Source organism: Heptranchias perlo, chromosome 5, assembly GCF_035084215.1.
Source record: "Heptranchias perlo isolate sHepPer1 chromosome 5, sHepPer1.hap1, whole genome shotgun sequence".
NCBI lineage: Eukaryota > Metazoa > Chordata > Chondrichthyes > Hexanchiformes > Hexanchidae > Heptranchias > Heptranchias perlo.
The window spans coordinates 129,362,077-129,376,600 of NC_090329.1; the positions used below are offsets into that span (position 1 = coordinate 129,362,077).

The 14,524-nt window shown below is 43.3% G+C and overlaps 1 protein-coding gene across 4 annotated transcripts in view; it reads right to left on the bottom strand.

The window, feature by feature from the left end:
- The window catches only part of disp1 (dispatched homolog 1 (Drosophila)), a 360,433-nt gene that overhangs the window by 178,378 nt on the left and 167,531 nt on the right, over nucleotides 1-14,524 (bottom strand). The window lies entirely within an intron of this gene.

The window sequence follows — 14,524 nt, forward strand, 5'->3', positions numbered from 1 at the left end:
GATGACCTTGTTGATCCTTCAGAGGCCCTACTTTCTCCCTCGTTACTCTTTTGCCCTTTATGTATTTGTAGAAGCTCTTTGGATTCACCTTTGCCTTATCTGCCAAAGCAATCTCATGTCCCCTTTTTGCCCTCCTGATTTCTCTCTTAACTCTACTCCAGCAATCTCTATACTCTTCAAGGGATCCACTTGATCCCAGCTGCCTATGCATGTCATATGCCTCCTTCTTCTTTTTGACTAGGGCCTCAATCTCCCGAGTCATCCAAGGTTCCCTACTTCTACCAGCCTTGCCCTTCACTTTATAAGGAATGTGCTTACCCTGAACCCTGGTTAACACACTTTTGAAGGACTCCCACTTACCAGACGTCCCTTTGCCTGCCAACAGACTCTCCCAATCAACTTCTGAAAGTTCCTGTCTAATACCATCAAAATTGGCCTTTCCCCAATTTAGAATTTTAACTTTTGGGCCAGACCTATCCTTCTCCATAGCTATCTTAAAACTAATGGAATTATGATCACTGGTCCCAAAGTGATCCCTCACTAACACTTCTGTCACCTGCCCTTCCTTATTTCCCAAGAGGAGGTCAAGTTTTGCCCCCTCTCTAGTCGGGCCATCCACATACTGAATGAGAAATTCCTCCTGAATACACTCAACAAATTTCTCTCCATCCAAGCCCCTAATGCTATGGCTGTCCCAGTCAATGTTGGGAAAGTTAAAGTCCCCTACTATTACCACCCTATTTTTCTTGCAGCTGTCTGTAATCTCCTTACATATTTGCTCCTCAATTTCCCGTTGACTATTTGGGGGTCTGTAGTACAATCCTATCAACGTGATCTCTCCCTTCTTATTTTTCAGTTCTACCCATATCGACTCCGTGGGCGAACCCTCGGATATATCCTCTCTCACTACTGCCGTGATGTTCTCCCTAATCAAGAACGCAACTCCCCCTCCTCTCTTACCTCCTGCTCTATCTTTCCTATAGCATCTGTACCCTGGAATATTTAGCTGCCAGTCCTGCCCCTCCCTTAGCCATGTTTCAGTAATAGCTATAACATCCCAGTCCCATGTACCCATCCATGCCCCGAGTAAGGAAGTCTTGCTGTAATTGTACAGTGTAGTGAGACCACACCTGCTGTGTACTGTGTACAGTTTTGGTCTCCTTACCGAAGGAAGGATACACTTGCTTAGAGGTGGTGCAACGAAGGTTCACTAGATTGATTCCTGGGATCAGAGGGTTGTCCTATGAGGAGAGATTGAGTAGAATGGGTCTATACTCTCTGAAATTTAGAAGAATGAGAGGTGATCTCATTGAAACATTTAAGATTGTGAGAGGGCTTGACAGGTTAGATGCTGAGAGGCTGTTTGCCCTGACTGGAGAGTCTAGAACTATGGGGCATAGTCTCAGGATGAGGGGTCGGCCATTTAGGACTGAGATGAGGAGAAATTTCTTCACTCAGAGGGTCGTGAATCTTTGGAATTCTCTACACCAGAGGGCAGTGGATGCTCATTGAGTATAATCAAGACTGAGATCGATAGATTTTTGGACTCTAAGGTAATCAAGGGATATGGGGATCGGGCGGGAAAGTGGAGTTGAGGTCGAAGATCAGCCATGATCTGATTGAATGGTGGAGCAGGCTCGAGGGGCCGTATGGCCTACTCCTGCTCCTATTCCTTATGTTCCTTATGTCGCTCAAGGGCAGCATGGAGACAAGGAAAAGAAGGGGGCCAAGAATGGAGCTTTGGGGTTTACTATGTGTGGGTGGGAGACGCCATTGCAATGGCCATGTTTAGATAGGTAGTGAGGTTGAGGGTAGGTGCTGTCCGAAGGTGGGATAATGACAGTAGACTTGAATAGTAGGGGAAACGAAGGAGCCATCGATGATGTCATTGAGCGCTGGATCCGAGGAGAGGGAGCTATGTAGTGAGAAGTTCCATTGGGAGGACATGGAGTGCACGAGAAGTGGGACTAATGCTGCAAACAAGTTGGCTGAAGATGGGGAGGCTAGATGGAGGAGAAGCTACAGTGATAAAACTAACTAACTCAGAAGAGACCAGGAATTGTATCTGGGATTTTGTGGGATGTACAGCTCAGCACCAGACATAGAATGGTTACCACAAAAAAGGAGGCCATTCGGCCCATCGAGCCTGTACCGGCTCTTTGTAAGAGCAATCCAGTTAGTTCCATTCCCCCACTCTTTCCTCATAGCCCAACAAATTAATCCCTTCAAGTAATTATTCAATTCCTTTTTGAAAGCCACGATTGAATCTGCTTCCACCACCCTTTCAGGCAGCGCATTCCAGATCATAAGTTTTTCCTCATGTCGCCTTTGCTTGTTTTGCCAATCACCTTAAATCTGTGTCCTCTGGTTCTCGATCCTTCCATCAATGGGAACAGTTTCTCTTCATTTACTTTATCTAAGCCCTTCATGATTTTGAACACTTCTATCAAATCTCCTCTCAACTTTCTCTGCTCTGAAGAGAACAATCCCAGCCTCTCCAGTCTATCCATTTAACTGAAGTCCCTCATCCCTGGTACCATTCTCGTAAATCTTTTCTGCACCCTCTCTAAAGCCTTCACATCCTTCCAAAAGTGCGGTGCCCAGAATTGGACACAATACTCAAGCTGCGGCCGAACCAGTGTTTTATAAAGATTCAATATAACGTCCTTGCTTTTGTACTCAATGCCTCTATTTATAAATTGTAAACAATTTTACAACACCAAGTTAATTGTTTACAATTGTCAACCCCAGTCCATCACCGGCATCTCCCCATCATTTCTATTTATAAAGCCCAGGATCCCGTATGCTTTTTTAACCGCTTTCTCAACCTGTCCTGCCACCTTCAAAGATTTGTGCACATATACTCCTAGGTCTCTCTGTTCCTGCACCCCCTTTAGAATTGTACCATTTAGTTTATATTGCCTCTCCTCGTTCACCCTACCAAAATGTATCACTTCGCACTCCTCTGCGTTAAATTTCATCTGCCACGTGTCCCCCCATTCCACCAGCCTGTCTATGTCCTCTTGAAGTCTATTACTATCCTGCTCACTGTTTACTACACTTCCAAGTTTTATGTCATCTGCAAATTTTCAAATTGTGCCCTGTACACCCAAATCATTAATATATATCAAAAGAAGCAATGTTCCTAGTACCTGGGGAACACCACTGTATACCTTCCTCCAGTCCGAAAAACAACTGGTCACCACTATTCTCTGTTTCCTGTCACTTAACCAATTTTGTATCCATGCTGCCACTGCCCCTTTTATTCCATGGGCTTCAATTTTGCTGACAAGCCTATAATGTGGCACTTCATCAAACGCCTTTTGAAAGTCCATATACACATCAACCGCATTGCTCTCATCAACCCTCTCTGTGACTTCATCAAAAAACTCAATCAAGTTAGTTAAACATGATTTGCCTTTATCAAATCCATGCTCTCTTTCTTTTATTAATCCACACTTGTCCAAGTGACTTTTAATTTTGTCCTGGATTATCGTTTCTAAAAGCTTCCTCACCACCAAGGTTAAACAGACTGGGCTGTAGTTACTGGGTTTATCCTTACAAACTTTTTTGAACAAAGGTATAACATTTGCAATTCTCCAGTCCTCTGGCACCACCCCCGTATCGAAGGATGATTGAAAGATTATGGCCAGTACCTCTGCAATTTCCACCCTTACTTCCCTCAGCAACCTAAGATGCATCCCATCCGGACCGGATGACTTATCTACTTTAAATAAAGCCAGCCTTTCTAGTACCTCCCCTTTATCAATTTTTAGCCCATCCAGAATCTGAGTCGTGAGGATAACATAAGCAAAACTTTTTAATAAGTTTTATGGGAGTGGGGATGTGATACTACAATTTTGTACAAGCGGTAAGATAGCAGACACTTCACTTGGTCATATCAGCTTTTTCAAGTCAGCACTAAAGCATAAAACAACAACTTGCATGTATACAGCGTATTGTAAAACGTCCCAAAGTGCTTCACAGGAGGGTTTTCAAACAAAAATTGACACCGAGCTACATAAGGAGATTAGGACAGGTGACCAAATGCTTAGTCAAAGAGGTAGGTTTTAAGGAGCATTTAAAAAATTTTTTTATTCATTCATGGGATGTGGGCGTCGCTGGTGAGGTCAGCATTTATTGCCCAATCCCTCGAGAAGATGGTGGTGAGCCGCCTTCTTGAACCACCGCAGTCCGTGCGGTGAAGGTTCTCCCACAGTGCTGTTAGGTAGGGAGTTCCGGGATTTTGACCCAGCGACGATGAAGGAACGGCGATATATTTCCAAGTTGGGATGGTGTGTGACTTGGAGGGGAACGTGCAGGTGGTGGTGTTCCCATGTGCCTGCTGCTCTTGGCCTTCTAGGTGGTAGAGGTCGCGGGTTTGGGAGGTGCCGTTGAAGAAGCCTTGGCGAGTTGCTGCAATGCATCCTGTGGATGGTAGACACTGCAGCCAAGGTGCGCCGGTGAAGGGAGCCAATGTTTAGGTTGGTGGATGGGGTGCCAATCAATCAGACTGCTTTGTCCTGGATGGTGTCAAGCTTCTTGAGTGTTGTCAGAGCTGCACTCATCCAAGCAAGTGGAGAGTATTCCATCACACTCCTGACTTGTGCCCTGTAGATGGTAGAAAGGCTGTGAGGAGTCAGGAGGTGAGTCACTTGCCGCAGAATACCCAGCCTCTGACCTGCTCTTGTAGCCACAGTATTTATGTGGCTGGTTGAGTTAAGTTTCTGGTCAGTGGTGACCCCCAGGATGTTGATGGTGGGGGAATCCGGCGATGGTAATGCCGTTGAATGTCAAGAGGAGATGGTTAGACTCTCTCTTGTTGGAGATGGTCATTGCCTGGCACGAATGTTACTTGCCACTTATCAGCCCCAGCCTGGATGTTGTCCAGGTCTTGCTGCATGCGGGCACGGACCGCTTCATTATCTGAAGGGTTGCGAATGGAACCGAACACTGCGCAATCATCAGCGAACATCCCCATTTCTGACCTCATGATGGAGGGAAGGTCATTGATGAAGCAGCTGAAGATGGTTGGGCCTAAGACACTGCCCTGAGGAACTCCCCCAGCAATGCCCTGGGGCTGAGATGATTGGCCTCCAGCAACCACTACCATCTTCCTTTGTGCTAGGTATAACTCCAGCCACTGGAGAGTTTTCCCCCCGATTCCCATTGACTCAGTCAAATGCTGCCTTGAGTCAAGGGCAGTCACTCTCACCTCATCTTAAAGGAGAGAGAGAGAGGCAGGGAGGAGGAGAGAGCAAGGTAGAGAGGAGGAGAGAGAAAGGTAGAGAGGCGGAGAGGTTTAAGGAGGGGTTTCCAGAACTTAGGGCCTGGGCAGTTGAAGATACAGCCGCTAATAATGGAGCGATGAAAATCGGGACTGCGCAAAAACAATGTTGTTATCCAAAAACAAAATAACCGCTTAGATTATCCTCCCTCTCCAACTGCAGGAACTGCAGAAAATTCATGCATAAAGTCAGTCTGGCCTATGGAGTAACCTAAAATGGTGCAAGTAATTATTTCCGAACACTAGAGGCAGTTTTATGTCCTCAGGTCACTAGGGATGTCTACTGACAGACATACAGTAATGAATAGGTGAAGTCAGCTGCATGCAAATACATGCTTTTTCAGGCCAAAAATAAAACAAATGTTGATATTCAGAACACTTTACTCAAAGTGACAGTGACTGATGAGCACGAATCCTGGTTTTTTTGGATAAGGAGTGAGCACTTCTTGTGCCAACTGTCATTTTATTCACTTGCAGTGAGGGAGGAGGCAGAATCTTTTCAAGATCTCACTCAGCTTTTGATGATGACATTTGTGTTTTAGGGTTTTCAAAAATTGGGGTTCACCCAAATTTCGGTATTTAGGCGGTTAATTATTCGATTTTATCAGGTTGAATGCAAGGATCAGAAGGTTTAGTAATGTAGCGCCATAATCAGGGTTCCATTGAGCCATTTGGCAAAATATCTGATGGATCAATGACACTCTAATTGGGCACTAACCTGTACAAGTTGGACAGCCTATCAATTTTAAAAGGGGTGATGTAGAACAAATCTGCCACTAGATGTCGCAGGTATATTTAATAAACACCATCATACTTAAAGACATCTGGGGCACATATTCTTGCACCAATTTTTTTCTTCATTTTCATTCCTTAAATTATACTTTAGTTTCCTGAAAATTTACACTTGGGGGGAGCCTTGATTTCAGAACAGTAGATCCTTGAACATTTGGATACCAGGAATTCCTGAAAGAATATAGAATCATAAAATAATACAGCACAGAAGGAGGCCATATGGCCCATCCTGCCTGTGCCGACTCTTTGAAAGAGCTATCCAATTAGTCCCATTCCCCTGCTCTTTCCCCATAGCCCTGCAAAGTTTTCCCTTCGAGTATTTATCCAATTCCCTTTTGAAAGTTATTACTGAACCTGCTTCCACCATCCTTTCAGGCAGTGCATTCCAGGTCATAACAACTCACTGCTTAAAATAAATTTCTCCTCATCTCGCCTCTGGTTCTTTTGCCCATTATCTTAAATCTGTGTCCTCTGGTTACCGACCCTCCTGCCAGTGGAAACAGTTTCTCCCTATCTACTCTATCACAACCCTTCGTGATTTTGAACACCTCTATTAAATCTCCCTTTTAACCTTCTCTGTTCTAAGGAGAACAACCCCGGCTTCTCCAGTCTCTATGCGTAACTGAAGTCCCTCATCCCTGGCACCATTCTAGTAAATCTCTTCTGCGTCCTCTCTAAGGCCTTGACATCCTTCCTAAAGTGTAGTGCCCAGAATTGGCCACAATTCTCCAGCTGAGGCCTAACCAGTGATTTATAAAGGTTCAGCAAAACGTCCTTGCTTTTGTACTCTATGACTCTGTTTATAAAGCCAAGGATCCCATATTTTTAACAGCTTTCTCAACTTGTCCTGGTACCTTCAAAGATTTGTGTACATACGTATGTCCAGAACATATTTTTCCACATTCTTCAAATACTAAGAGCGCAAACTGAAACCCATCAGCCACCTTTGGAGATATTCCTGATACAGGGACCCTCACCGACATCTGCATTAATGGAGCACATGCTTAATGTGGTTTGTAATTCTGAACAGAGAGGTGATCTGTCTCTCTTACCAATATGGTCCAAACTGTGGCTAGTCCCAATATCGTACATTGGAACTCAAAATAGATTTTTCCATTTCTGCATGAAACATTCATGCCTGCCCCCCACTGCAGACTGGATGGCCTACTGTGAAACTATGACTGCATTTTCCAAATTTAAAATTCCGCAATTCCTTCAGGAAGATCAAAAATTTCAACATAAAGGTTGGTAAATACAAGTACTCTGATTGCATTTATGTTACTAGCTAGTATAGTCACTAAGCTTGTTCACACATAGGCACAATACATACAATGTTGGGCCAATACAACAGCTTCCATTTATATAGCCCCTTAAACATAGTAAATGTCCCATGGGGCTTCACAGAGGCACAAACAGTAGAGCTGTTAGAGTTAGACGAGATGACGAAAAAAACAGGTTGAAAACATAGATTTTCAGGCTTTTAGAGGAAGTGAAAAGAGAGAGAGGTTGCAAAGTTAAAGAGAGTAGAGCTGGAATGATTGAAGAGTCTGCCATTAATGATGGAAGGGCAGGATCAACAGACAGCCAGAGTTGGAGAACCGAAGACCATGGACTGTGACGCAGGGTTGGAAGAGATTGCAGAGGTAAGGTACAACGAGGCCATGGGGGGGGTTTGTAAATAAGGACTAGGATTTTAAATCTGTTGAAATGGGGGGCCAGAAAGAACATCTGAGAATTGGGACTTAGTGTGGGACAGAATGTGAGAGCAGAGTTTTGAACCAATTGGAGTTTGTGAAGGGAGGACCTCAGCAGGCCATCGAGGAGGGAGTTGGACATCGCTAGCCTGGAGGTAACGAAAGCATGGATACGTTTCCATGGTGGCAGTAAATTAAGGACTAAGGCAGGCACTCTTGTGGAAGCCTTGGTGACAGATAAGATAAGCGGCTTGAGGTTTAGCTCAGAGTCAAATAGGACAAAGATGCTGGCCACCATTTCGTTCAGACTGAGCGAGCAGTCAGGAAGAGGTTTGAAGCTGAGAGGCGGGGTATGGAACTTTTGTCAGAAGCAGAGTACGATGGCTTTGGTCTTCCCAATTTTAAACTGGAGGGAGTTCTGGTTCATTTACAAATTGATGCCAGACAAGGAGACTGACAACAAAGATGTGGGCATACAGTCAAAGGTAATGGTGGAGGTAGAGCTGGGCATCATAAGAATACATATGGACTCTGACCCAATGCCTACAGGTAATGTTGGAGGGAGTCAACACAATCAGGAAAAGGAGGGGGCTATGAATGGAACCTTGGGATACTCAGAAGGTGGCCACACAGACACACGAGGCGATGCCATTGATGGAGATACGGAAGTAAGGGTAGAACCAAATGAGTGTGGTCCTGCAGAGGTAGACCACAGAGAAAAGGTCATGGTGGAAGATGGAGCAGTTGATCTGCTGAATGCCGCTAAAAAGTTGAGAAAGACATGGAGGAATAACACGCTGAAATTACAGCCATCTAGTTGGAAAATAGGAAATCGCGAGAGAGGTGAGCATGCTTCTTGTGTGAGGCTCTTGGTTTCTGAAATTGCCCCCATCACTGCCGCTGATAAACCTGTAACCGACAGTATCCAGAGCAGGGGGGTCAGCTTCCTTATATATGTTTGTGGTATCCAGCACTACCCCCAGCACCAGTACCGTATTATGCAACTCAAAATGCTCAATCCAGGCACAGTCCAAGTTTGGAAGGGCAAAAATCTCAGTGTTCTATTCTGTGTTTTCACAGATCAAGTGGACACAGTATAATAATTTTGCATCTATCACTATGCTTTACTAAAATATTAATGTCAACAGTGTGTTATAATGCTGTGTTAACACTACTGCATGCACGTATAGAAGAAAAATATATAATTCAGGGACTATGAACCTCAATAAACTGAGAAACAATGCAAATGCACTGTCCTTACATAATATTTCTCATTGTAACCTTGAGTAGCTCATTATTTGGAATTAAAAAAGTCAAATTTAAACTTTCAATGTGCATTGGGAAAATCAGGAGAGTCTAGAGGTCAGTTCGAGGGATCTTGCAGCCACCTTTTAGTTGCCTTGAGTAACAAAGGGAAATGCTTATTACAGGGCTGTACCTTAAGATTGGTAATGAACGGATTCTGTGCCTGACCTGCAGAGTAGAGTTCATGATCCGCATGGTCCTCCTGAAGGTCATCAACTCAAACACACTATAACACACAAATTACTTTGCTGGAAGTCACACTGCAGGACCAATCTCTCTCACTTCTCTAGCCTTCATTTTAAAAGACATGTTTGTCAAATTTTCTATCCTCCAATTGTGACGGCATCAATTCTTGCTTGGGTACAGTTCCACTGTCCTTCTCTACTTAATCCAGATGGTGATTCTTCACATGACAGAGGAGACATCACAGCTCAGTCCTATTCTATCCTTACCTGACATTGGCACAAGTGCACTTTTCACCAGTTTTCTCTAGACAATGATCAGGAGCAGGAATCCTGGTTGATTTTTCCCTTTGTAGTTCAGGAGATCTGAGGCAGCGTTACTGGTATCCCAGCTGAGATCAACTAACATAGCATAGACCAGGAATCAAATCTGGGGCCTTCCTGGTCTGCATGGCTCAGACTAGACGGTACCTTTACTAACTGAGCTATTGGGGATGTCCATTAGAGATGCTCTTAATAAGCAGATGCTGAACACTTGATCTACACACACTGTATCTGGAAAAGTCTGCAGCACGTTTTAATTGAATAGATAAAGAAATACTTGCATTTATATAGTGCCTTTTAGGACCTCAGGATGTCCCAACACACTTTACAGCCAATGAAGTAATATTTTCTTGAAGTGTAGTTACTGTTATAATGTAGGAAACGCAGCAGCCAATTTGTGTACAGCAAGGTCCCACAAGCAACAAAGTGATAATGACCAGATAATCTGATTTTAAAGCGTTGGTTGAGGGATAAATATTGGCCAGGACATCTGCTGCTCTTCTTCGAAATAGTGCCATGGGGTCTTTTATATCCACCTGAGGGCAGACGTAGCCTCGGTTTAGCGTCTCATCTGAAAGACGGCACCTCTAATGGTGAAGCACTCCCTCAGTACTGCACTTGAGTGTCAGCCTAGATTTTGTGCACAAGTCCCTGGGGTGGGACTTGAACCCACGACCTTCTGACTTTGAAGCGAGAATGTTACCCACTGAGCCACGGCTAATAAAAGAGAGGAAGAAAAACTGTTGGTGCCAAAAATCTGAAATGCTGGAAACACAGTAGGTCCAACAACAAAGAGAAAAGATAAGTTAACATTTCAGGTACAGACCCATTCTGGCAAAGGGTTTACACCTGAAATGTTAATCTGTCTTTTGTCTTTTCAAATGCTGGTGGACCCAGCTGTGTATTTAGCATCTCCTGTTTCTATTAATTGAATAGCTTGGCTATCAGGGTGTAGTAACTGCAGAATGATTCTGTCTTGTGATCTTCAGCAGGGTATAATAAGGGAATTAGTTGCAATTCATGAACAAAATTGTATGGGAATTAAGAGCTTAGAACAGATTCAAAAAAAAATACATATTGGCTCTGCAGAGGCCTGGAGAGAAATGTTTCCTCACCTTGAACGTTCACCATTTAAAATGTCACAACAAAAAACAGTCACGCTTTTTCTTTAAATTGAGAAACCCAGGTGAAAGACCAAGTCTCATAGCACACGCCGAAGTTGAAAAGAGTAGAACGGAAGAGGAGATGAATGAATAAAGTGATCAGGTGATGCCCAGCTTGGGTTTTAAAAGCCCGTAAAAGAAAGGGAAATCTGAGAAAGGAAGAGGAAGGGAGTGCAGGATAGCTATGTGTCTAAAAAGACACGTTTCCTATCTGGGTTTGAAATATCTCTAGTACAAAGGTGGCAATGCCAGCACACAGCACTGAAGCACCAGTGTGTGCTAGGGCACCTTCAATTCTCCCACTCCAAGTGCCCGCTCTCATGTCATCGCAGGGAAAGCAAGGGGTCAAATGCTTTCCCACAAGTAAGAAAATCAGAAGGAACTCCTACTGGGCTGCTCCGTGCAAATTCTAACAGATGGCTCAGGGATGGCAGAGTAATTTGCATGATCTTCCACCATAAACAAACCGGAAAACTCACAGGTAACAGAGCCTATATTTCTTGTATACGTACTACTGTCTTTACACTTCTACTTGAAACAACCCACTAACAAGAGAACTCATCAACTATTGCACTTCGAGATGCAAGTAGAGTGTGCTATCTATGCAAAAAAACCACAAGACTAAATTGAAATTCTAGAAAGGAGCAGAAATAACCATAGACTGTTTTCATATGTTGCATTGGCAGATTTCTGCTGATGTTATAATTCCCACATTGGCAGAAATCAACAGTCTGTGAATGGGCACAGCTCCAATTACAATTATTCCAATGGATACTGAAGTGCGAAGCTGGCAGGTCAACAGAAATAAAGATTAGACAAAAACAAGAACAGCAAATGTCTGAAATCTGACATAAAATTAGGATGTGTTAGAAATACACAGATGTGTCAGCATCTGAAAAGAGAAAGGAAGCGAAGGCTAAGCAGTTTTTTTAAAAAGCCGCTGGTTTAGGGGGCTGGGGGGGGGGGGTGGGGGAGTGCAGCAATTGGGTCTGTCTGAACACATCCAATCTTCTCCTTAACTCTTTCTATCCCCGTGTCAAACACCTCATTTAAATTGCAAGTAAAGTCTCCAAAGGGTAAAGAAAAGAAAGACTTAGAATCATAGAATTTTACAGCACAGAAGGAGGCCCATCGTGCCTTTGCTGGCTCATTGAAAGAGCTATCCAATTTAGTCTCGCTCCCCAGATTTTTCCCCATAACCCTACAAATTAGTGCTCTTCAAGTACATTCAGAAACCATTGGCGGCCGTGCCTTCAGCTGCCTAGGCCCTAAGTTCTGGAATTCCCTCCCTAAACCTCTCTGCCTCTCTCTCCTTCTTTAAGACGCTCCTTAAATCCTACACCTTTGACCAAGCTTTTGATCACCTGTCCTATTATCTCCTTATGTGGCTCAGTGTCAAATTATGTTTGTAAATTGCTCCTGTGAAGTGCCTTGGGATGTTTTACTACGTTAAAGGCACGATATAAATGCAAGTTGTTGTTGTACATGTTAACTTTGAGCGATGCCAACACATTTAGCACCTCCTTTTTATCTATTTTTATCCTATCCAATATCTCTACTCCCCTCCTCCTCTACTGCAACATTAACTTCATCCTCTTCTCTTGTGAAGACAGATGCAAAGTACACATTCATTCAGTACCTCAGTCGTGCCCTCTGCCTCCACAAAAAAAATTGCTTTTTTGTCCCTAATCGGCCCCACCTTTCCTTTAACTATCCTTTTACTTTTTATGTTTATAAAACATTGCATTTATATAGCTCCTTTCACAACCTCAGGACGTCCCAAAGCGCTTTACAGCTAATGAAGTCCTTTTGAAGTGTAGTCACTGTTTTAATGTCGGAAGTGTTAATGATACACAGATGAGAAATTTTCTGCATATCAAAAACTGTGTTTAATTGTTCCCAACCATTTCTGGCAATGAAAATATTTCAGCCCACTCCTAACAGATAGTAAGAGCTACAAAAAGAGAGTGTGAAAAGAAACTTGCAAGGGATATCGAAACCAACATGAAGAACTTTTATAGTTATATTAGGGAAAAGAGGGTGGTCAGGAGCAGTGTTGGCCCCTTAAAAACTGAAAGTGGGGATATTGTCATTGACAATGGGGAAATGGCGGACATGTTGAACAATTACTTTGCATCAGTATTTACAGTAGAAAAAGAGGATAGCATGCCGGAAATCCCAAGAAAACTAATATTGAATCGGGGACAGGGACTCAATAAAATTAACATAAGTAAAACAACAGTAATAAAGAAAATAATAGCACTAAAGAGTGACAAATCCCCAGGACCAGATGGTTTCCATCCCCGGGTTTTAAAGGAAGTAGGTGAGCACATTGCAGATGCCCTAACTATAATCTTTCAAAGTTCTCTAGATTCAGGAACCGTACCTCTAGATTGGAAAATTGCACGTCACCCTGCTTTTTGAGAGAGAGAGGGAAACCAGGGAATTACAGACCAGTTAGCCTAACATCTGTTGTGGGGAAAATGCTGGAGTCTATAATTAAAGATAGGGTGACTGAACACCTCGAAAATTTTCAGTTAATCAGAGAGAGCCAGCATGGATTTGTGAAAGGTAGGTCGTGCCTGACAAACCTGATTGAATTTTTTGAAGAGGTGACTAAAGTAGTGGACAGGGGAATGTCAATGGATGTTATTTATATGGACTTCCAGAAGGCATTTGATAAGGTCCCACATAAGAGACTGTTAGCTAAGATAGAAGCCCATGGAATCGAGGGAAAAGTACAGACTTGGTTAGGAAATTGGATGAGCAAAAGGCGACAGAGAGTAGGGATAATGGGTAAATACTCACATTGGCAGGATGTGACTAGTGGAGTCCTGCAGGGATCTGTCTTGGGGCCTCAATTATTCACAATATTTATTAACGACTTGGATGAAGGCATAGAAAGTCTCATATCTAAGTTTGCCGATGACATAAAGATTGGTGGCATTGTAAGCAGTGTAGATGAAAACATAAAATTACAAAGGGATATTGATAGATTAGGTGAATGGGCAAAACTGTGGCAAATGGAATTCAATGTAGGCAAATGTGAGGTCATCCGCTTTGGACCAAAAAAGGATAGAACAGGGTACTTTCTAAATGGTAAAAAGTTAAAAACAGTGGATGTCCAAAGGGACTTTGGGGTTCAGGTACATAGATCATTGAAGTGTCATGAACAGGTGCAGAAAATAATCAATAAGGCAAATGGAATGCTGGCCTTTATAACTAGAGGACTAGAGCACAAGGGGGCAGAAGTTATGCTGCAGCTATACAAAACCCTGGTTAGGCCGCACCTGGAGTACTGTGAGCAGTTCTGGGCACCGCACCTTCGGAAGGACATATTGGCCTTGGAGGGAGTGCAGCGTAGGTTTACTAGAATGATACCCGGACTTCAAGGGTTAGGTTACAAGGAGAGATTACACAAATTGGGGTTGTATTCTCTTGAGTTTCGAAGGTTAAGGGGTGATCTGATCAAGTTTATAAGATATTAAGGGGAACAGATAGGGTGGATAGAGAGAAACTCTTTCTGCTGGTTGGGGATTCTAGGACTAGGGGGCAGAGTCTAAAAATTAGAGCCAGACCTTTCAGGAGCGAGATTAGAAAACATTTCTACACACAAAGGGTGGTAGAAGTTTGGAACTCTCTTCCTCAAACGGCAATTGATACTATCTCAATTGCTAATTTTAAATCTGAGGTAGATAGCTTTTTGCCAACTAAAGGTATTCAGGGATATGGGCCAAAGGCAGGAATATGGAGTTAGATCACAGATCAGCCATGATC